This window comes from Phoca vitulina, unplaced genomic scaffold (assembly GCF_004348235.1).
Source record: "Phoca vitulina isolate PV1807 unplaced genomic scaffold, GSC_HSeal_1.0 scaffold24, whole genome shotgun sequence".
In the NCBI taxonomy this organism is placed as follows: domain Eukaryota; kingdom Metazoa; phylum Chordata; class Mammalia; order Carnivora; family Phocidae; genus Phoca; species Phoca vitulina.
The window spans coordinates 13,932,091-13,958,041 of record NW_022589727.1 but is presented as its reverse complement, the minus strand read 5'-3'; positions in this window follow the sequence as shown (position 1 = coordinate 13,958,041).

Below are 25,951 nucleotides of genomic sequence, written 5' to 3'. Positions count from 1 at the left end.
TGGTGGCAAATCCTGGACCAGATAATAGGCAATTTTCTTTCTTTATTTCTTATGTGTTTCCTTAACATTCTGTAAGGTACAGAACATACTTGATAATTATGAAGTACTACATAAAGTCACTTGAAACTAAAACTTAAAGTGCAAAAGAGAATGTCTTGTTTAAAGTATGTTTCTAGTACTGTAGAAATTACCTGTTCAAGTCCAACAGCACATTTTGGAGGATATCTCTCCTCTGAAGTTTCTGTCTCTCCTCATCTTAGGACAATATATCTCAAACTAACGTATTGCTTTAGGAGCCCCTCCCCACTTCTGCTAGATGACCAGCAGTCCATTATAGTTTTCAGAGTAATCTTGGTTCTTTCTTATGGAAATCTTTAACTGGTGGACAGAGATTTAACATGTAGGGTGTCAAAATATTCCCAAGGCATTAATACCCATTAAAGGTCAAAATGTTGGTATACCAAGCACATTTTAACCACTGTTTTCATCAGCATGAAGGGAGTAGCTCTGTCTTCCAAGTCAGCATCATCTCTTGTCTGGTTAATGCAATAAACTTGTCCTTCGCCTCCCTGCTTTGACGTTTGGCACCCTATGGTCTGTCTCGACATGAGAACCAGTGATTCTTTTCAAATATAAGGATTATTTCACTTCTCTACTCCAAATTCTGCCAAGGTCTCCCATTTCACTAAGAATAAAAACATGAGTGCTACCAAGAAGATTTTACATGATCTGGCCCCTGTTTCTTCTCTGAACCATCACCTGCCATGCTTTTTTTTTTTTTTCTCACAGCTTTCTAGACATTCTGTGCTCCTCACTGTTCCTTGAACACACTATGTGAACTCCTACACGAAGACTCCTGCCCTCACTGTTCTCTCTGCCGGGAATTCTCTTCAGCCAGCTGTCTGCATGGCTGAAGCCTCATCTACTTCTAATTTTCTTTAAATGCTATCTTCTCGATAAGGCCTTCAATGATAACCATTTCATAAATTTTAATGAGTCCCCACGTTTCCTACATTCCTGATTCCCATTACCCTGATCCACTTTTCATTTTTCTATAGAATTTAATAATTTTAATATTCAGAATAACTCAGTTATTTATTATGTCTACTATTAATTGTTTATCTCTACCTACTAGAATATAAATTCACAAAGGCAGTAATTTTTGTATGTTTTAATCACCAATGCATCCCAAGTATGTCAATACATACCTGACATTTACTAGGCACTTAAGAAATATTTGATGAATGAAAGAGATATCTCTTTTCTTGATGCTCCTAATAAAATGAAAAATATAAATTTATTCAACTAGAAATAAGCAGGCACAGGTTTCCCAACGATATATTTACAGCTTTTGAAAAATATGTTATCACTTCATACTCAAGATTATCCTAAATAACCTGGAAATTCCATTCCAACTTTTTGGAAGAAATAATTGCTGTGGCAGAATCATCCAGATAATTCCAAAAGTCTGCTCTCTCTGGTTGTGGCTAAGAAGAAACTGTCCAGCCAGAAATTATATTCCTTTGCTATGGGACGAGTACCAGTGGAATATGAGTGAAAGTAATATGTATCATTTCCAAAACAAGATGGCTAACTGAGTTCACTTATTTCCAAACCATCTCTTTACATGTTTGTCAACTAGGAGTAGAGAACTCTTAGACACTAAAGGATAGCATGTGACAAAGTAAAAAATCCCTGAATCACTACATAGAAGAAAGCCATCTGTCAATCATTAATACCTGCATTTGAATATTAGATGAGTTAGGAATATATACTTATTGCGTTAAGTTATTGAAATTTGTGGATTTATTTGGTATACCAGATGGCATGACCTTAAATGCAAAAAGAATTTAGTTAGGATATAGAGTTGGGCATCACAAATTGATTAAAACTCCAGAATTCTTGATCTTACAGAACTGTGCAATTCAAGTGTACAATCAGGAAAAAAAAATTCCCAGGATGAACCACTGTTGCTTAGTGATATTTGTACAGTCAAATGGTTATGAAAGTTGTTCATAAGAACAGGATACATAGTCTGATTTTATAACCAAATTAATATGGAATATAAATATAAGAAAAAATAAATGTAATTGATGAATTTGATGAGTGTGGTTGTTTGGAGGTCCTGGTAAAGGCTTCAGCCATGTTTAGTACACATGGGGGATTAGTAAAAGATTATATAAAGAAGTTATGTATGAAAGAGGCTCTAGTTTATGACTTTGAAGATAGAATAATAGGATACTGCCATGTTACAGTATCAGAAGGAAGTGATATATCTTTTCAAAGGTTGGTGACAACAAAGAGAGAAAAAGATTTAATTTCAATAATCAAGTATATTTTCAATAGAAAATGTTGTAATTATTGAGGAGAAACTTCTCTTTATGATGACATAATTTCAAAAGAGTGAAATTGGTGTGGAGTGGCAGAATTCTTTCATAGTGATCTCTAGAAAAAGAAATGTAGAGTTCAGTGACTTTTTTGAGTGTAAAGAAACAAAAAGAAGAAAACTAAAAGAACGGAAATTTGCCTGTAGAACTAGAAGCAATTAAGGTCTTGATTTCTTCAACTGAAGGGAGTCAAAATTAAAGTTTTCATGAGGTAAAATATCTTCCATGGTACCCTCAAATTTTACTTTTTTAAAAAAGATTTCATTTATTTGAGAGAGAGAGATAGGACGAGCACTACTGGAGGCAGGGGGAGGGACAGAGGGAGAAGGAATAGCAGACTCCCTGCTAAGCAGGGAGACAGACATGGGGTTCGATCCCAGGACCCCAGGATCATGACCTGAGCCAAAGACAGGTGCTTAACCAACTGAGCCACCCATGTGTCCCTCAAATTTTAATAAATATAATAAAATGAGTGTAGCCTCACAATAGGATTTTGCTTTAATTATTTATCATGTCCCCAATGCACTCTGATTTCCTTAACAAATGGAACCTATTATGTATTATTATAATTATATGTTTACTTATGTTTCTCATTCTGGACTATGACATCCCTTTGTGAACATAATAGAGGCTTAGGACGTATTTTAAAAAATAAATTAATAAATGACTAGAAGGACATATGAATGGATGAATGTTTCCCAGAACATGTGCAAAACGAACTGATGACAGATATTCTCAGACAGAGACAAAGAGAATTCATAAACTCATTTTTCAGATTCTAACCTGGGTCCCTTCACTTTCTCAGTTTTCAAGTTTCAAAAAAAAAAAGGACAAGAGCTCCCCCCGCCTCAACCTAGCAAAAGTATGAACACTTTTTCTCAATACCATCTTCTGCTTAAGAGAGGAAACTCTTAACCTTTTGTAGCGGAATGTACTACAAGCAGAGGAATTAATTTGAATAAAGGCTTGGAGATATCACAACTATTTATAATTTAAGAAGATGGAAAATATAAAATCACATGGTAATAGATTACTGTCTTAGAAACATCTATAGATCAAAAGTTAGAAGATGTGAATTCTAGATCATATTGCACCAGGTAATTATAATGACATTTCACCATTTAGAACTTATATGTTTAAAAAAAAAAAAAATGAAGAAAAAGAACACAGCAAACATTCTGCCCTAGTAATTTTCAGGTAATTAACCTGCTATCAATGATTAAATTTGTTTTATGTTCTGATTGTCATAAAAAACTCTTCAATCCAGTATTTAATCTAGTTTTGAATAGTAACCAAGTTTTATTATGCCCACTGTTTTATAGCTACAGAAACTGAAGCTTACCAAGTTAAATAACTAGCCCAAGGCAATGCTACTAATCATGGATGAAGATTTGAAGTCAGTCTCTGGCATCAGGCCCTGAGATCTTTTGTTTTTTTAAATTATAACTTTTTTTTATTATGTTATGTTAATCACCATACATTATATCATTAGTTTTTGATGTAGTGTTCCATGATTCATTGTTTGCGTATAACACCCAGTGCTTCATTCAGTACGTGCCCTCTTTAATACCCATCACCAGGCTAACCCATCCTCCCACCCCCCTCCCCTCAAGAACCCTCAGTTTGTTTTTCAGAGTCCATCGTCTCTCGTGGTTCGTCTCTCCCTCTGTTATCCACCCCCGTCATTCTTCCCCTCCTGCTATCTTCTTCTTCTTTTTTCTTTTTTTTAACATATAATGTATTATTTGCTTCAGAGGTACAGATCTGTGATTCAACAGTCTTGCACAATTCACAGCGCTCACCATAGCACATACCCTCCCCAATGTCTATCACCCAGCCACCCCATCCCTCCCACCACTCACCACTCCAGCAACCCTCAGTTTGTTTCCTGAGATTAAGAATTCCTCATATCAGTGAGGTCATATGATACATGTCTTTCTCTGGTTGACTTATTTCGCTCAGCATAACACCTCCAGTTCCATCCATGTCGTTGCAAATGGCAAGATTTCATTCCTTTGATGGCTGCATAATATTCCATTGTGTATATATACCACATCTTCTTTATCCATTCATCTGTCGATGGACATCTTGGCGCTTTCCACAGTTTGGCTATTGTGGACATTGCTGCTATAAACATCAGGGTGCATGTACCCCTTTGGATCCCTACATTTGTATCTTTGGGGTAAATACCCAGTAGTGCAATTGCTGGATCATATGGTAGCTCTATTTTCAACTTCTTGAGGAACCTCCATACTGTTTTCCAGAGTGGCTGCACCAGCTTGCGTTCCCACCAACAGTGTAGGAGGGTTCCCCTTTCTCCGCATCCCCGCCAACATCTGTCATTTCCTGACTTGTTAATTTTAGCCATTCTGACTGGTGTGAGGTAGTATCTCATTGAGGTTTTGATTTGGATTTCCCTGATCAGGCCCTGAGATCTTAACCACTAGACAGCACTGCTTTTCTAATGCTGAAAAATATATGTGAAGATATTCCTTCTCAATATATGTGCCCATGATAGTCACGTTTAAATCACCATAGATAGTTACATGCAATTTACGAACTCATTTTTCTACTTAAAGTGTTTCCAAAACTAAAACCCAAACAAAACAAAACAACTGTTTTCATTGCCTCCATCTCTAATATCTACCTATATAGACTAATGCTATTTATCACTCAGGACTTATGGCAAGTACAATCTTCTTTATGAAGAAACCCCAATTCAGAAATCCTTAAAAAATTATCTCCTTAAATAATCACTACTAACACTTTAAAAAATAACCTCTATAAAAGTAGCACCTCCTTTGGCTAAGAGATTTTAGCCAAATATATGTCTATCCAATAGGACTGTGATTGTCTAGAGGTCAGGAAAGATGTTGTGGGAATCTTTTTCTTTTTTTCCAGGTTTATTGAGATATAATGGACAAATGAAAATTGTATGTATTTGGATGTATAACATGATGTTTCGATATGTGTATACATTGTGAAATGATTACTGCAATCAAGCTACTTAACATATCTGTTACCTTAGTTACCTTTTGTGTGTGTGTTTGCGGTGAGAACACTTAAGATCTACTGTTAACAAACTTCAAGTATACAATACAGCATTATTAACTATAGTCACCAAGCTGTACATTAGACCACCAAAACTTATTCATCCTAGATAACTGAAACTTTGTATGCTTTGACTAGTATCCCCCCATTTCCCGCTACTCCAGGCCCCTGGCAACCACCATTCTACTCTCAGCTTTTATGGATTTGACTTTTTTAGACTGGACATAATCGTGAGACCATGTAGTATTTGTCTTTCTCTGTCTGGCTTATTTTACTTAGCATAATATTCTTCAGGTTCATCCATATAGTCACAAATAGCAGGATTTCCTACTTTTTAAACGCTGAATAATGTTCCATTGTGTATATATACATGCACACAGTGGAACATACATTATGTATGTAATTATGTATATTATTATATACACATTGGAATATATACATATAATTTTCTTTATCCATTCATCTGTCCACAACACCTCAGTTGTTTCCATATCTTGCCTATTGTGAATAATGCTTCAATGAACACAGCAGTGCAGATATATCTTCAAGATACTGGTTTCACTTCATTTGGATGTATACCCAAAAGTGGGATTGCTGGATCATATGATAGTTCTATTTGTAATTTTTTGAGGAAACTGCATACTATTTCCATAATGGCTGTACCAATTTTCATCCCCACCAATACTGTACAAAGGTTCTTAGTCATCTTTTTCATTATATGGGGCTTTGCTCATAGCAGGTAGGTGCCCAATGAATGATTATGGTATTGAATAATTTTGAAAAAGTGTAAGTCCTAAGTAAACAAAAGATATTGTCAATAGTCATGTTTATTGATGATTTAAACTATTCCTAGAATTCAAAATTTTAAAAATATATATTATGCATATTCCATAAAATGAAGTATATGCTATTTCCATTCTGCCATAGAGAAAAAGTCTGATGAAAACTTCCTCAATAAGACTATCAATTTACAATCTAAATATTAGGACAAAAAATTCATTGCTCCATATCCTAGTTTACAGTCAATTAAAAAATTTCTTCAGTTATTGAATAAAAAAAAAAGATGCTCCATCTGCTAATGCTAGGAAAATTGGCTTCACAGCTGGCTGACTGGTTCATTCGGCAAGAAATCGGTCAACTTTCAAAGACCTGAAAAATACATCTATACAGTGCCAGGAATAATAAAGTTGCCAAGACAACTTGGAGTAAAGAACTCAGGCAATTAGAGTAACTTGGAAAAATAAAAACAAATCGTATCCTCACTGACTCTCTCAAGCTAAACTAATAACATGTCTAACACTTGGACCCATTTTGCTGAATTGTCTACTGTAAACTTTCATATCCTCATAAACATTTAGTATTAAAACTCTTCATAGTTTAGAGCCTTCTCTTCAGTCATCTGTTCTTGATTTCCCTCCCATGTTCTGCCAAGCTAACTCACCTTTGCAGCATACGTGTTTCCTTTTTTTTGCCTTCAAGGGAAGGGAATGCTTGGTGTTTGTCTAGGATATTATGACTAAAATGTAGGATGTTTCTCCTACCAGGTGGGGTGCAACATAAAATGTATCCTACTCTGTCTTGCTGGGAAGTTGAGAGGAAGTTTGCCATTTATAGTGTTTTATATATTTCCTGTAAATGTGTAGGAAATGCTTGTTTGAAGTTCTGAAGCAAACTACCTTGATGTTCACAGAGATGAGATAAACTATTTGATGAAAGAAATTGTATTCGAGAAAGAATCCTAGGAGAGGAAGGCGGACTCTTTATTTACATGAAGATCAAAGAAGCTTCACATGAATTGAGACTACATATTTTTTTTTCCCTGGGTGATTTGGAAAGAATAATCTACATGGCTGAAAGAGAAAAGTGGTAAGTCTTTAATGACTGTATTTTGGTTTTATGGATTTAAAAAACATTATTAAGCAAACTACAGTAGTATACTTGTAAAATTTGGGGGGTTTTCTTCAGGAAATACTCTATATTTTCCATAATGATAAATATTAAATCATAAATGAATGTATTAAGGTAAAATACATTAAATATATTAAAATTATAATTAAATACATTAAAATCATCGATATGCTTTTTAGTTTTTACAAAATAACCAACAATTGGGCTTATATGGAAAAAAAAAGAAAGCTACACTTAACAAATAAATGCTACCAATGATTAAAAACCTTTATAATCAAAGCCAGTAGAGTATTGTGCAGATGCCAGGATAATTTAATACAACAAACAGAATTCCTCTAAATACCCAACACCATAATGATTTGCTGCCTAATATAATATTCTTTACTCTATAAAAGAATGGATGTTGCCCCCAAATGAGAAACTTAAGAGCGATGATTCATGTGAAGGGAAACCACACATTCTTAAATCATTAGCTTTTTCCTTCTGTTATGTAGCCTACCTTCTTTTTCTCCCTTATAAGGTTGACTGAGCTTTAAAGAATAGGAAGGAAGGCAAAAATGCAATCAACTTCAAAAATCGCTTTGGCACAGCACAGCAAAATGCATCCAATTAAAACATTAAACAGTATGCTAATAATTATGTTTCCTTTCGTGCCTTTTCATCAAGGATTTCAAAGTCAAATTTATAATTCCTCAAGTATGCTTTGGACATCTCTAATTCTGATTGCTGGCAAGTCTTCGTCCCTTCCCCCTTCCTAATCTGCACTGAAGATTCTAACTGAATTTATGGACAATCATTCTGCTCCCAAATCTGCAAGACTTGGGTTCTCCTTCATCTTCTTTTGCTTTTGCTTAGCTAGCTGAGTGACTAATTCCAGGTAATTTGTAAGCAGAAGTTGGCCAATTTAAAAATGTTAAAAATTTGAGTTATGGGCTTTTAAAAATGAATGAACTTTTATGACTTTCAGGCATAAGTGCTTAGCTTGAAGTGCACTACCAAAACTCTGCCTTCACAAGCAAAAGGTGATTAGCAAGGAGCATTAAGTTAAGCATGCAAATTAGTGCTTTTAGGGTTTTGAAACAACGGTATCTCTGAATAGATTATCTGTAAATACCTGTCACTGCTTTCATAACTCAAGTATTTCTTCAATGTACTTAAAAATAAAAACCACAGATCTATGAAGCTGTATTTGGCTTAAGCACTGTACACATTATCAAAGTCCAAATTAGTTGAATCTAAGAAAATTTCACTAAATAATGTAGCCTTCTATATTGTATAATGTACGATCTTTAAATTTCTCAACAGGCCTTTTCTGGGCTTCTATGACTAAATATATTGTTCCTGCTTTAAAAAGCAATAATTATCCACTTATGTATTTTTTTCCTTCAGAACAAGAATATCTGTCTACTCATTTTGTTATGCCACTTTACTCATGAGGCTGTTTTTCAACTGCTCTGATACTTCTTTTTTTTCTTGAAATTCCTTTACATGATTCAAATATTTGAAAAGTGTGCCTTAAAAGAAATTAGAATCTTTTAAACCATAGTTTAAAAAGAACTAAATGCAAAACCCAAAATTATCTAAGGTCTAATTCCAAACCTATCATTAACTATCCATATATCATTTAGCAATCCAGATAACGTACCGTCTTTATTTTTTATTTTTTATTTTATTTTTTTATTATGTTATGTTAATCACCATACATTACATCATTAGTTTTTGATTGCACTGTCTTTATTTTTTTTTTAAGATTTTATTTACTTATTTGACAGAGAGAGAGATAGTGAGAGAAGGAACACAAGCAGGGGGAGTGGGAGAGGGAGAAGCAGGCTCTCCGCAGAGCAGGGAGCCTGTCGCGGGGCTTGATCTCAGGACTCTGGGATCATGACCTGAGCCGAAGGCAGACGCTTAACGACTGAGCCACCCAGGCGCCCCTCACTGTCTTTATTTTTAAAACAAAGTGAATGACCTTAATATGTCTTTAAATATTAAAAACCATACAGTTCAAAGTTAAAGCTTACTGTTGTGTGGTTTGAGGTTTCTGATACCTCAGTAACCAACAATAGTGCAGTATGTATTGAAGGCCATGTGCTAATAGGAAGATAAGCAAGAAATGGTCCTTCTTTCCTTCATTCTTACATTGGTACAATTTTCACCTGTCCATCTCTCTATATATTATCTTATTTGATTGCTCATAACAACTTATGAGATAGAAAGGAAAGCTATTATTAGCCTCATTTAAAAGATAAAGGCAAGTAGTTTCAAAGAGATCAAGCATTTGTTAGAAAATTGTAGAGCTAGTGAGAGAGGCAGGATGAAAATTACGTAAGATGTTATTATTGTTACATATTGATTAGCGTGCACTGTTCTTGAATGACATTCTTTAGGCCTCTCTTCCTGAACCACATAATACTGTCCCACTGTGAAACAGGCATTACAATTTTGTATTTACTTCTAATGTATCTCAAAGGGAACCTTGTTTAATGATATAACATTTGTAAATCTCTTTGAATAAAGAAATCATTTAAATGCAAAGTACTCCTGAACATTATCCCCTTCACTCTCCCACTGGGTACATAAAAATCAAATAGGGCTGACTGTGATCTTTTAGGAACATAAAAGTGTCATAAATAGACTTCTTGCACCTTGCTGCACCACCCGCCGGAGAAACCATGCACCTCAGGCAGATCTCTAAGTGAGGTTATGATACCCAGGCCACAAGCCCTCCGCAGAGCGTTAGCGGGGGAAATTGACAAGCTGGAAAACCGGTCCTAAACTTGCACTTAGTCTCAAATCAGCAGGCACTGGGAATTAGTTTCTCACGCAGCTCAAGCAAACACACACGGACAGAGATCAGACTTGCACAGGAGGGGAAAGCGTGGCTCTTGGAATCAAAAATGACGCTGCAAGACGGAGACAAAGAATTCTGCACAATTTCACCGCTCCTGCTGCCACTGGCCACTGTACGCACATCCTCTCCCTCGTTTCCTCTTACTTTCTATTGCCACTTAATGTGTTGTTCCAGTAATCTAGTAGTGGTGTCCTAACGGGCTTGCAACTTGAGTTTCTTTCCTTAATAAACGAAATTTCCCCCAATCCAACTGTCGTTGATTCTCTCGTTGTCTGGGATATTCCCCGTGGAGCATCCAGTGTAATCCCCGAATTTCAGTTTAGGGTATAAAGAGCTTGACCAGCAGTGCGGACTGTCCTCTTTTCACGCAGGCTGTTATTTTTGTTGCCCTTTGGCTTATCAGTGTTTCTAACGGATTGCTCATGCTTCCTCCATACTTACCTTTATCTACATACCAAATCTCCTACAAAACCCCGTTTAGACACATCCTTCATAGAATTACAAAATTTTAAACTATTGTAAAATGTATGTGCAGTGAAAGGCACAGGTGTTGAAAAGCTCAGTGAGGGGGTGCCTGGGTGGCTTAAATGGTTGAGAGTCTGCCTTCAGCTCCGGTCCTGATCTCCAGGTCCCGGGATGAGCCTGCTTCCCCCTCTCCTTCTGCCTCTCCCCGCGCTTGTACTCGTCTCTCTGTCTCTCTCTCAAATGAATAAATATAACAAAACGCAGAGCATTCCACCAATCCAGAGAGTTATCATCCAGTAAAACCTCATAACCCCATAAGGTACCACTGTTCTGATTTTTATTTCTACAGATAATTTTTTCTGGTCAACAACTTCATGAAAATGAAATCATACAGCATGTACTGTTTTCTGTCTGCTTTTCTTTTCTTTCTTCCTTTTTTTTTTTTTTTTTGCAATTCCATATAAATTCTAGATACCATTTAGCAGGTTGAGGAAATTTTCTTCTATTTTTGGTTTGTGGAGAGCATTTATCATGACTTCACTTTAAATTTTGTTAAATGCTTTTTCTACAGATGGTGACATGGTTTCCCTCCATTCTTCTGTTAAGTTTTTATCAATTTTTTTGAATATTAAACCAACCTCACATTTATGGGATAAAGCCAATTTTATTTTCCTGTATTATCCTTTTTATATACTGTTGGATTTGATTACCTAAAAAATTTTAAATTTTTGTATAAGTGATCTATATCTATATCTATATATCTATATATCTATATATCTATATATCTATATATCTATATATATATATATATAGTTTGTTTAAATGACCCATGTATTTGTGTAAGTGATTCATATATTTTTTTCTTGTATTGTCTTTCTCCTGTTTGGTATCATGGTAATTCTAGTCTTATAAAATCAGTTGGGAAGTGTTTCTTCTCCCTTCCTCTACTTACTAAAAGATTGTGTAAGACTGATATTATTTCTCCCTTAAACATTTGATCGAAATCACCAGTGCTATCTTACTGGGTTAGAGTTTTCTTTGTGGGAAGGTTTTTTAATTACCACTTCATTAACAGATATGGGGCAATCAGATATTATTTATTCTTAAGTCAGTTCTGATAATTTTTTATTTTCAAAATTGTTCTAATTGCATCTAAGCTACTTAATTTATTAGCATAAAGTTGTTTATCACATTCCCTCTCAATCATTTTGCTGTCTTTTTAAACTGTAGCAAGGCCCCCTTTTTAATTAAGATATTGGTAATCTATATTTTATCTGTCTTTTTACTGATCAATCTAGCTAGACCTTAAGCAATTATATTTTTTCAATAAAACCAATTTTTTATTTTCCTCATTGTGGTCCATTTTCTGTTTACTAATTTACAATCTTACCAATATTATTTTCTTCACATATAAATTTTTATTCATATGGGTTTAATTTGCACTTCTATCTTTAGCTCCTTTTTTTTTTTAAAGATGGTATTTATTTATTTATTTGTCAGAGAGAGAGAGAGAGAGAGAGCACAAGCAGGGGGAGGCGCAGAGGCAGAGGGAGAAGCAGACTCCTTGCTAAGCAGGGAGGCAGATATGGGACTGGATCCCAGGACCCTGGGATCATGACCTGAGCTGAAGGCAGACGCTTAACCGAATGAGCCACCCAGGCATCCCTATTTTTAGCTTCTTAATTGGGAAATTAGATCTTGATTTTGAACCTTCCCTCTTATCTCATGTAAGCATTTAAGGTATAATTTTCTCTCTAAAATCTGTTCTAATTTTCTCTTTAAAGCCTCAGGTTTATGTGAATTAAGTTATATATATTATATATACATAATATATAACTAATACATCTAAAATATGTTTTGTATTTTATTTACATAAAATTCAAGATATTTTTAAATTTTCCTTATGATTTCTCATTAGAACTTAGATGGTTTTTAAGTATTTTTAACACCTTACTATAAAATTCATATACCATTTACTTCACCTATTTAAAGTTTACAATTCATTGGCTTTGGTATATTAAGGGTTGTGCATCTATCACCAGAAACAATTTTAGAATATTTTCATTATTCCAAAAAGAAATCCAGGACTCTTTTGCTGTTACCATTCATTTCCCCTCCCAACAGTCCTGGGCAACCACTGATCTACTTTCAGTCTATATAGATTTGTCTATCCTAAACATTTCATGTGAATGGAATCATATAATATGTGGTCTTTTTTCACTGGTTTCTTTCACTTAGCATGTTTTTAAAATTCATTCATGTGATGGCTTGGTATATTTTATTTATCTGTTCATCAGTTGATGGACACTTAATTTGCTTCCACTTTTCAGATATGATGAATAATGCTGCTATCTACATTTGTGTACCTGTTTCTGTATATGCATATATATTTATCTCTTTTGGATAAATACCTAGATGTAAAATTGCCAGATCATATGGTAACTCCATGTTGAAGGAATTGACACAATGTTTTCCAAAAGAGCCAAATTATTTTACATTTCCATCAGCAGTGTCCTGGGGGTTGCTTTTCTCCATGGGCTCACCAACACTTGTTATTTTCTATCTTCTTGATTCTAGACAGTCTAGTAGGTGTGAAGTCATATCTCACTGTGGTTTTGATTTGTTTGTGCATGATGACTAGTGATGTCTAGTATCATCTCATATCCATATTGGTCATCTGTATACCTTCTTTGGAGAAATGTTGATTCAGACCCTTTGCTCATTTTTAAATTAGGTTGTCTTTTTATTGAGTTATAAGAAGTTGATATATATTCTCGATATAAATGCCTTATCAGATATATGATTTGTAAATATTTTCTCTCATTCTGTGGGTTTTCTTTCATGTTATCTTTTAAAACACTAAAGTTACTAAATTTGATGATGTCCAGCTGATCTATGTTTTCTTTAGTTGCTTGTGTTTTTTGGTGTCTTAGGTCTAATAATCCATTGTCAAATCTAAGATCATGGTCTCTATGTTTTAGTCAGTGGACTTCAGGTAAAGCAGATTGCCCTCTATAATGCGGGTGGTACTCATCCAGTCAGTTGAATATTTGAATATAACAAGAAGCCTGGACTCCCCTGAGCAAGAGAGAATTTTCCAGAAGACTGTCTTTGGACTTCGTCTGCAACATCAGGTCTTTCTGGTTCTCACAGTAGCTTGTCATCCTTCAGACACATACTGTAACATTAGCTCTTCTTGGTCTCCAGCCTACTGGCCCACCCTGCAGATTTTGAATTTGCCAGGCTCCATAATCATGCAAGCCAATTCCTTATAATAAAACTCTATATATGCATACACACATCCTATTGGTTCTGTTTCTCTGTAGATCCCTGGCTAACACAAGTTTTTGTACAGAGAGTGGTTCTAGGGGAATAGAAATGTAGGTATGAGTTTTCTGAATTGATTATGGAGCTTCCAAAGTGGCTGTCTAATTTTCTCAGATGGAAAGATATTAATGCGCTGATAGTCAATGGCATGATTTGGCAAAGGAGGGAAGCTCTTGTTTATCACTACTGGACACTTCTTTTTCTTTCTTTCTTCTTTTTTTTTTTTTTTAGAGAGTGAGAGAGGGGGGGGGGAAGGGACAGAGAGAGAGAGGGAGGGAGAGAGAGAATCTTAAGCAGGCTCCACGCCCACTGCAGAGCCCGGAAATCATGACCTGAACCGAAATCAAGAGTTGGACTCTTAACTGGCTGAGCCACACAGGTGCCCCACCACTGGACCCTCTTAATCAAACACTTCTAAGAAGCAAAGATCTGGGTGACCATGTATTTTATATTTTTGAACATTTTTGTCAAACTAACAGATAAAATGAGACTAGTGAGTTGTTCCTAATGTTTCTGCACAAAGTGGGTATGGAAAAGAATGTACTCAGGAATTAGAGTTCCTAGCTTGAGCACCACATAAATGACCTAAAAGTTACCATGTGGCCAATAAAGACATTTTATCACCTATAACCACAAGGCTGAGATTGCTGAAAATCAAATCCAAAGTCTCAAACTGTAAGTGACTAAATTACAAACCCAATTTGAATTCCCAACCTCACAGGGTATCTACTTTTATAAAGCAAGGGCACTGATAGGAAAGGAATGGGATCCTCAGAGTTGAAATTGGAATATGTAAGAAGAACCTGATGAAGCTGGGGACACTAAGCTCCTAAATGTTGATGAGTTTTTTTGGTCAGTAGAAGTAACCTTACTACCCTCCTCTGAGGGAATTAACCCTGCATTGCCTGAGGAAACTGATGGCCTCCCCTGAAGCAGTTGCCTTACAAGAGATTGCTGATTTACCTCAGAACTCATCTCCACAACCCATCTTTGCTACTGGACCTACAACTAGATTCAAGTCCCAGCAGGCCCCTGGGTGAGGTACAACGTGGGACCTTTAAGGGGGTGTGTGCTACACTCCAAAATAATAACTTGAATTTTCTAATTCATACAAAGAGAAATTCAGAGAATATGTACAGAAATGACTATTAAGGGAGTAGCATAATATTGGAAGAAAGAAAGGTAAATCAGGCTAAATTTATTGATATGAGCCCACTAAGCAGAGATTCCGCATTTAATATTCCAGCTCAGGGAGTTAGAAAAGCCTCTAATTGCTTCATTGGTTGACTGAAACATGGAACAAAGGTAGCCCATAGTAAATGATTTGGAAATGCCAGAACTGCCTTGGTTTACTGTCAAGGAAGGGATTCATAGATGCAGGGAAATTGGAATATTAGAGCAGATTTGTCATTTAAGACCTACTCACCCCCTTGAGAGGATTTAGAAGATACACATTTCACTATGACTATAAAAAATGAATTTTAAGCATTCCTACAATGGCTCTCTGTAAGTCAGATCTTACAGTGGGAATCTTGGTCACTGAATTGGGAATCTTAAATGCAATGGGAGTAGTAATTGGATCCAAGGGTAGCAGGGGCCAAGTGGTGGCACTCAACAGCAAAAGGCAAGGTAGGTATAGTTACTGTAATGGGACAGCAGAGTCAAAGCAGCGAGCAAAATAGTATGACTCATGCAGATTTATGGCATTGGCTAGTTGATCAGGTTATTCCTAGAAGTGAAATTGATAGGAAGTCTACTAAATTTTTACTTGATCTGCATAAGTAAAAATGTTCTAGGTTAAGTGAACAAAAGTCTAACCTGAATAATAAAAAACAGAGTCATGACCCCATTAATCCACACCCAGACATGAGCCACTTTACAGACCCAGAACACCTTGAAGGAACAGGGGAGATCAGGTCTCCTTGAGGAATGTCTCTGACACACTGACAAAAATTTATCCTGTTAATATTTCTCCCAGCCTTTCCCAAAAGGACCAATGTCATTTTACTAGGGTAATTGTACATTGGGGAAAAAGGACATAATTAGACATTTCAGAAACTACTAGACACTGTCTCTGAACTGACACTAATTCCTTGCAACCCCAAATGTCACTATGGTTCACCAATCAGAGAAGGGGCTTATAGTGGTCAGATGATCAATGGGGTTTTAGCTCATGTCTGCTTCACAGTGAGCTCAGTGGGTCGCCAACCATATCCTGTGGTTATTTTCCCCATTCCAAAATAAATATTTGGAATGGACACACCCAATAGTTGGCAGAACCCAAACGTTGGTTCCTTGACCTGGGAAGTGAGGACTACTTTGTTAAGAAATGTCAAGTGGAAGCCATTAAATCTGTCTTTACCTAGGTTAGTAGTAAACCAAAAGCAATAGCTCATTCCTAGAAGCACTGAAGACATTAGTGCTATCATCAAGGACTTGAAAGAGGAGGGAGACTTGCCTATTTGGCCTGTGAAGAATACAGATATATCTTGGAGAGCAACAGTGGATTATCACAAACTTAATTAGGTGGTGACTCCATTTGCAACTGCTGTGCCAGATGTGGTTTTGTGTCTTGAGCAAATTAACACATCCCCTAGTAACTGATATACAGCTATTGATCTGGCAAATGCTTTTTTCTCCATCCCTGTTAATTTGAGACCACCAGAAACAATTTCCTACCAGATGGCAAGGTCAAGAATACCTTCACTCTCCTACCCCAGGAGTATGTCGACTGTATTGATCTGTTACCGCTGACATTAAAATATATATATACCACAGACTGGGTGGCTTAAACAATAGACACTTATTTTCTCATAGTTCTAGAGGCTGAGAGTCAAGGTGTCAGCAGGTTTGGTTGCTCTTGAGACCTCTCTCCCTGGCTTGCAAATGGCTGCCTCCTCACTGTGTCCTCACATGGCCCTTCACCAGTGCTTATGCATCCCTAGTATTTCTTTCTCTCTCTTCTTATGACACCAGTCCTATTGGATAAGAACCCCATCCTTATGACATTATGTAATCTTGATGACTTCCTTAAAGGCCGTATCTCCAAATACAGTCATGTTGGAGGTGAGGGCTTCAACAATAGGATTTTAGAGGACAAAGTTCAGTGTATAACACCAATTCTCTAACCTTATGTCAAAATTTAGTCTACAGGGATGTTGATTGTCTTTCCATTCCACAAGATATCACATTGTTCCATTACATTGGATATAGTAAGGAAGAAGCAACAAATACTCTAAACTTATTGGAAAGATATTTACATGTTGAGGGTTGGGGGAAAAAGAACTTACAAAAACGTAGAGGCCTTATACCTCAGTAAAATGTCTAGGCGTCCAGTGATGTTGGGCATGTGAAGATATCCTTTCTAAGGTGAAGAATAATTTATTGTGTCCAACCCCTCCTATAACCAAACAAGAGGCACCATGTTTAATGGTACCTCTCTGCATTTTTGAGGCAACATATTCTTTATATTGGTGTGTTACTCTGCCCTATTTACCTCAGTGACCCATAAAGCTGTTAGTTTTCAGTAGGGTCCAGAAAAAGAAAGCAATCTATGATAAGTCCTGGCTGCTATGTGAGCAGTTCTGCCACTTGGGTCATATAATCCAGCAGATCCAATGGTGCACAAAGTGTCAGTGGCCGATAAGGATGCTGTTTGAAGCCTTTGGTGGGTCCCTGCACATGACACAGTGCAGGCCCTTAGAATTTTGGAGCAAAAGCCTGACACTCTCTCCTCTTGAAAAATAGTGTTTGACCTCCTACGGGGCCTTAGAAGAGACTACAAACCATCAAGTTAACGTGTGACCTGAGCTTGCCATCATGAACTGAATGCATCTGACCCACCAACCCATAAAGCTGGACATGTACAGCAGCCCTCCGTCATCAAATGGAAGTGGTATATACAAGATCAGGCACAAAGACGGTAGATTATAACCAGAGTCCTGGAGATAAAAAGACCTGTTAGGATGACCTATTTGTATTCAACAGCCTAAGATCGAAGAGATTGAGAACAGTCAGGAGTGAAAAAAAAAAAAGAGAGAGATAAATGAGAAGGCTATGTATGTATAAATGGCTGCTGAAGACAGATGAGTAGAATGAGACCCTCTGCAGATATTCAGCAGATAAAACAAAAAGTCCCAGGGATAAAACCTGGAGAAACAACAATATGATTTATAGAGATTTATAGATTTATATTGGGATATGATGGATGAGCAAAATGACATAAAAAATGCAAGAAACAGCTATATGAATAGGTACTTAAAATCATTGGAGATAAGAAAAAATACACATTAAAACAATAAACTATTACTCGTTATCTATCAGATTTTCAAAAATTGTAAAGTTGAATAATGAATAGTGATGGTTGTCATACAGAAAATCAGGCGCTTTTATTTTTTTTAAAGATTTTTTTTTTATTTATTCATTTGAGAGAGAGAGAGACAGAGAGAGCACAGCAGGGGGAGAGACAGGGAGAGAGGGAGAAGCAGGCTCTCCACTGAGCTGGGAGAATCAGGCGCTTTTAGGTACTGATATTGAAAGTATAAACTTTTATAGTCCTTTTGCAGAGTAATCTCAGTTCTCACTCAGTTCAGGTATGTGTTTATAATTCAGTAATTCCACTTCTGACTTTATATTCCAGAGAAATGTTTGTCTGATACTTATGGGACAAGTAGGGGATATTTATCAAATTGTTATCTGGGAAAGTGAGAGGTTAAAGACAAACTAAGACCAAAAATGCGAGGCAATGGGTAGTGTGGGAAGTACATAGCATGTGTGGCAGATGTATTATTGTTAAAATAGTCACTGTACTCATAAGATCCTCCTCATTGAGCCCATCCTGTGAAAAAATTTTATTCCCTACCCAATCCTCATCAAACTTGGAAATGTAACTTACGTTGGCCATTGAAATATGAGTGGAAATGGCATGTACCCTCTCTAAGCAGAAGCTTTAAGGACGAGAGCATGGGTCTTCTGTGTCTCTTTTACTTTTGTCATAAGAATGGCTCTATTGTAGCTAGGAGCTCTTCCTTCACCTAGATCCTGGAGTGAAGAAGGTATAGGACAGAGACACAGACAACATGTAATGCAAATAAGAATTAAACTTTTGTTTTTATAAGTCACTAGAATTCAGGTGATGTGTTTTCTTGGAGTGCAACCTCTCAAAAGCTGACTGTTACTTTGTGGAATGCCTCATCGTCGTTAGAAGAATCTCATGTTTGAATCTGAAATGATCAATAGTGATTGAAAGAAAGAAATACATGGAGCATCTGGAGACGCCATGGGGTGAGACTCTGACTCTTGGTTTTTGGTTTCTGTACAGGTCATGATCTCACAGGGTCTTGAGGTTGAGACCCTGAAGGCTCCACCTCAGCTTAGGATTCTCTCCCTCTCTCTCTCTGCCCCTACCTCCACTCCACTCACAGACTCTCTCTCTCTCTCTTAAAAAAAAAAAAAAAAAAAAGAAATACAGTATAAGCTGTCTAAAACAATATTAGTTAAGTGAATTCAAAATGTAAAAATGAGTCAAGCTACATGTTTTAGAAGAATACATACAAATTCAATGAAACATGAAATACATTAGAACATTTGCCTATGGAAGCTAGAGAGAATGTGAATGGGGAACAGAGATAAAAAGATATAGAACAATATATGAATATTAATCTACATGTAAGTATGCTTACTTGCATAATAGATAAATCCCTCAAAGGAAAAAAAATGTTTTAAATGTGAATAATAATAAGAGGAATGTAATTAACTCAACCCTTTGTACCTAAGGACCAAGAACAAACAAACAAACAAACAAACAAAAATATTAATGAGAGGGAAAGAAAGTGGAAAAAGAAACAAATTTTGGGGAAGTTTATAGGGGAAAATATTTCACCAAGTAGGCAGAAATTTAAAAATATCAAATGCCATGAAAGTTCAAAGAAGGTAAGAATTGACAAGTGCAACTATACTCAAGTAAAAAAAAAATTGACAAGTGGCTATTTGTTTTGCTTGTTATAAAGTCACTAATGCAATCCTGCGTTTCTATAATTGTAGGTATTATGAAAGCATGGGATGACTTAGAATGGACCTTTGGAAGCAGTTTGTCAGAGAACTGTGTAATTATATCTATCCCTCCTTCCTAAACTTCTGCAGGAAAGAAGAGGATTTGACAGCATTAACTGTATGTCTAACCTGGAAAATCATTCTCGCCCCTGGTTTTGTGGTGACAGCACCTTAGAAGTGTCGGCCAAAGTCCCTTTGGCATTCCACAAAAATTATCAGATGACTTTCGGTCTACTCTTTGAGAGATTATGGTTGTCTCATTCCAGAACACATAATACTTTTAGATAAGCGTTTGTACCCTTGCTGTGATTTTTATTTCCTGAGCCCATTGAGATAGTGTTTGTGAGCTCAGTACAGAAGTAGGTGCCTAGAAGGTATGGGCTGGCTTCGATTCCATTGCAGTCTCCAGGTGTACTCCGTGTCCTTGGCAGAATATTGGAGGACATAAGGCTTTGCACCGCAATGCATGTAGCTTTTCCCTCTTTCGGATCTCATATTTTCCTTAAAGAATTGAATTTGTGGGAAAATAGAATATTGTTCTGTAGCTTATCTCAAGATCCCCATGATCCAAATTTTTGATGCCTACATTATTCTACACTTTTTATGACCTTCGAGTTTCCTGATATGAAACATACTTTTCTCTCCTTCTCATGCTTATTTTATTGAAAAGATGTTAGGGAGTTTGTGATAAGGTAAGAGAACATTAATTTCTCAAAGAAAGCACTCTTAGTTTTAAATTCCCAGTAAGGAAAATGCATGAGAGAAAGAAAGATAAGAAAATAATACAGAAATTAAAGGAGATAATTATTTTTAAAATCAGAATTGGAAAAAATTAAAATTTTAAATAATGAAAGTGGATCATTATATGTGAATAGGTTGAGGGATATAGGCATTTAAGTCTTATCCTCAAATCACTTCCATCTCTCCCGAGATTCTCCCAAGATGCATTATATTTTATGTAAATTAGCTTGAGTTCATGATAAAACAAAATTTTCCTCAAGTTTGATCCAAAGAACAGTAGTCCTAAGAGGTATCTTTTGAAATAAGAAGGGAAAATTCTGCCTACTATATTATCTTGGAGACTCTCCAGTCACATTAATATATTAAAAGTGCTAAGACAAACTGCCTTAAAGAAACTTGTTCAACTTGATCTAATACAATTTTTCCAAATTTATTTGAGCCCATAATTTTTTTTTGCATAATAGCTCTTAATAGGCCTTAGAACTAAAACTTTTTGGATCATGCTTTCGTAAATATGACAAAGGTATTTGAATGGTAAACCTTTTTTTTGTTTTTTAAGATTCTATTTATTTATTTGACAGAGAGAGACACAGTGAGAGAAGGAACACAAGCAGGGGGAGTGTGAGAGGGAGAAGCAGGCTTCCCGCGGAGCAGGGAGTCAGATGTGGGGCTCGATCCCAGGACCCTGGGATCATGACCTGAGCCGAAGGCAGATGCTTAATGACTGAGCCACCCATGTGCCCCTGAATGATAAACCTTTTAAACTTGATTAATACAGTGCTCGACAGATAATATTCATTCAGTAAATATTTATTGTAAATTTAAAGCCATGAATATACATTATTTCAGTTGATTATCTGAATACGACCTTGAGATAATCAGAATATATGTTACCATCTCTGGTGAACAGAAGAGGAAAGAAAACATAGTGGATAAGTTAATTCCCAAAGGTCACACATCTAATTGGTTGAAGAAATTGGGAATTAAGGGAGATGTTTTTTCTTTTCAATCATTTTTTTTTGCATTAGTGTTAATTTATTGGGCGAATATTTATTGAATAGCTATATCCTACCATAACATGTAAATCATCCCCCTAAAGAATTTCAAAAACAATATTGTAACAATATATAGTAATAATCACAGAGAGTTAACAATCACATTTTTGTCCCAAGTTCCTAGTGTATAGTGCAAGTATCAGAAAGGACTTAAGAGATAGAATAAAGGTAATATTTTAAATTAAGGAAAAGGCAAAATAAGTTTTAACTGTTGTTGCCTTTTTAACTTAGACTTTTAAAAGAAGCCAAATACTGTGATCATGGCATTCATCTTTGTGTAAGACATAATGAGGCCAGAATATACTCTTTTGCTTGAGCAGTAAAAATTGCACTCTGAATTCTTTCAAAAATTGCACTCTGAATTCTTTCAAAAATTCCCAGCAGCCTAAAATGACCTATAAATTGACATAAATTCTATAAAATTCTACAGTCTTGCTGGTTCCTACACCCCGCAGCGACCACACTTTGGAGAAATGAGCTCTAACTCGTAAGATTAGCAAATAGGTAGTGAAAGCAGCAGTACAATCTGCTCAGACAGGCACGCAGACTCGGCAAGTGCTGAAGGAGCGAGTGCCAAAGAAAGGCGGCATATCCGGCATCCTGCCGAAGAGCACATGGCTTGTCCATTGCTTAGGAATATTTGATTAGTGCAGACCTATTAAACACAATTTAAATCTATATTTATCTTCATTAATATATCCCAGAAGACCTCGATATTCCAATAAACTTCCACCATCCGTGAGGGTCTTCAGCTCATTGTGGAGAAGAAACAACATTAGCTTAATATTATTCATGAGACATGTCTGAGGTTTTCACTTCATGACTCTTTAATATTAAGTCAAGATGGGGAAAAATTGCACTGATTTCTTAATATGAAAACTAGAATTCTTGCCCAAACAAAGCTCGGCTACGACAGTTTATTGCCATACCATTTTATAAACGTCAAAGAATCTAGTATAATATCTACACCTAGCAGGCATTTAGTAATGATGAATGTGGCAGAATGCTGGATGCTGTCTAATATCCATTTTTCCTTTCTTTCACTGTAATGGTTTTATCTTCCTTTGTGAAGCTCGCCTTGGAAGACACTCTATTTTCTGGTATATTTTGCACGTTTTTATGGTCCAAGTTTTTACCAATTTTATCAATGGGATATGAACAGAATTTATGTTTAACACTCTTCAATTTTACCCCTAAAAAATTTGTCTCTCTCTCTCTCACACATACACACACAAATTGGTCACACACTCCCCTGCTTCCTTTCTCCATTCCTATGGCTCAGACATAGAGGAACTTGAACCTGAGATGGGGGCTACATATTGAGGATGGCAGATTTGTTTCTATGGCCTGGACAATGTACCTCTGAGCTATTACATGAGGGAGAAATAAATTAACTTCTTTAGTCACTGTATTTTGAGATCTTTGTTATAGCAGCTTAGTGAGGGGCATGCAAACACATTCACGAAAGGAAGTAAACACGATTCTTTCCCCAAAATGCAATGCGAACCACTAGCAGAAAGAAGAATAAAGTAATAATAATGAAACAGTACTTCCCACTATGCTCTCATTTTATGATTTAAGAAGAGATCATTTTAAGTACTTTCATATTTAGTGTCAAGAAGCAACAGGTTTTTTTCACTTGCCACATATGTAGCTGGGCTTGCCATTTAAATACTCTGTGCTTATATTTCTACATTTGTTAAATGAGTATATCTTCCAGACAACATTGCTTTAAGGAATACATGAATACCTGAAAAGTTGTATTAGGTAGACAATAGTCCCATTTTACATAGAAAAAAATTAAGATTCAGAGTTACTCTGCGATATCTTAGTAATAATTATGATTGCCTAGGTTAGAACTCTAGTCTTTTCTCATATATCGCCCTGTCGGTATATGCTAGAGGGCTTTAGTTTCCCTTAACCTGGGGTATCTAGAAACCTGGGGGTCCAAGGACATATTCTCAGAAACATGTGATTTTTTAAAAAAGAATTCAATTGTTACTTAGGTTTTAAAAACTGATTTATTAAGTAAGCTTACCAGGTGAAGAGATTATGTTTTATTTATCTTTGTATCTGCCACTGAATCTAATGTTATGATATGCATATAGTTAAATAAATGCCTTTAAATCATATTGCATTAAATACATCACCTTTAGAAGCTATGGCAATTAGCTAGTGCATTGAATTATTTTACCCTTTGGACATTTTATAGTGTTTTTGAGAAGGGATTTAATTGTTACTTAAAAATATGATTTTAGTGTTACTGTCTCATAGGCAAGTAATTGAGGCAAATAAATAGTCTGAATAAATCAGATAAATTAGCTCTATCTTCAACAGGTTTTGTTTTAGTTTTGGTGTTGTTATTTTATTTTGACATGTAGATAAGTCACTCAGTGACTCACTTAAAGATTCTTTAAGTAAATATTCTATCTGAAGCATATGGAGTTCAGTTTTAAGCTATGGGGCAGAGGATAAAAAGAATACTGTTTTAAAATTTATTGTGATTATATTGAATTTTAATAGTTCACTTAACTCAGTATAATTTGTTTCTTGGATTACTAGATAGTGGTTTTGAGTATGAGGCAGTATTTTATTCTTTTTTTGTATTCCATTATTTGCATAATGCTTGGTAAATGGAAGAATGAGTAAATGAATGAATGGACAAGAGTATAATACACCATTAAAATACTCGTGCTTTGAGTTACTAGGTGCTGCTTCCAAAGCTGGGTGTATAATGAGAACATACTGCCTCTTTTCCTCACCCCACAATTTTCTAGGAATTATTGCAATAGAGAGCCTGCTTTGCTTCTTTAAAAAGACTTAGGTCTACTACGACTATGCTACGGTCCAGAGTCAAAGATTGCTATAGAATGAATATCTGTGTCCCCCCAACATTTATGTGTTGAAACTTAATCTCCAATATAATGGTAGTCGGAGGTGGGGCTGTCTGGTGGGAGATGATTAGATCATGAGTATGGAGCTCTCATTGATGGGATTAGTGCCCTTATGAAAAATATCCCAAAGGGCTCCTTCACCCCCACCTGCCATGTGAAGTTACAGTGATAAGACAGCCATCTATGAACCAGGAAGCAGACCTGCACCTGAGGCTGGATCTGCCGATGCCTTGACCTTGGACTTCCCAGTCTCCAGAACTATGAGAAATAAATTTCTGTTGTCTAAGCCAACCAGTCTATGGTGTTCTAACAGTCTGAACTGACTAGGACAGAGACCTACCTTCCTTCACTGCTGAGGGGAATATATTCCTTTCTCCCTTGCACTTAATACGAGCACTGGGACCCTTTCCCTTACTGTAATAACTGGGAATTAATATGAACTTTGTTCACTGAAAATTAGTTATGGAGCCTCATTGTCTGTTCTGGGAGCAGGAAATCTAACAATCTTGTTTTTCTTTCCTTAGTCACAAAGAAAAAAGTCAAAGGAAAACTTAAAATAATAGAGTTGTTCCTAAATAAAGTATCGAAAACAATTTAAAATAACCTCAAAAATAAATGTTTTTTTTATACTAGTCTACTTTTTTTTTTTGCATTGTGATTGTTTGCAACCTATCAGTTATTTAAGACTCTGCAATTAATGCCCATTATAGATAAAGGTTATTGATGTCTATTGTGTTCATGGATTCCACTGGTGTTGCAATGGTCATTAGTACTTATGCTATTGACTATCAGAGATACAAGGGAATTAACTTTTTTACTTTTTTTAAAATTTAATTTAATTTTTTTAATGTTTTATTTATTTATTTATGAGAGTCAGAGAGAGAGAGAGAGGCAGAAGCAGAGGGAGAAGCAGGCTCCCCGCCCAGCAGGGAGCCCAATGCGGGACTGATCCCAGGACCCCGGGATCATGACCTGAGCTGAAGGCAGACGCTTAACCATCCGAGCCACCCAGGTGCCCTAACTTTTTTACTTTTAACTTTAGTTGGCAATCTATCAGAAATGTGAGGCAATTCCTTTTCCCAACATTTTCTAAAATTTGCTCCATTTAAATACGTTTTAATCAAAAGTTCAGGAAAAGAAGACTTTTAAAACTGTGGAAGCCTCATAAAATTTATTTTAAGACTATTTGAGGGAACCGATTAAAATATGCATCCACAAACT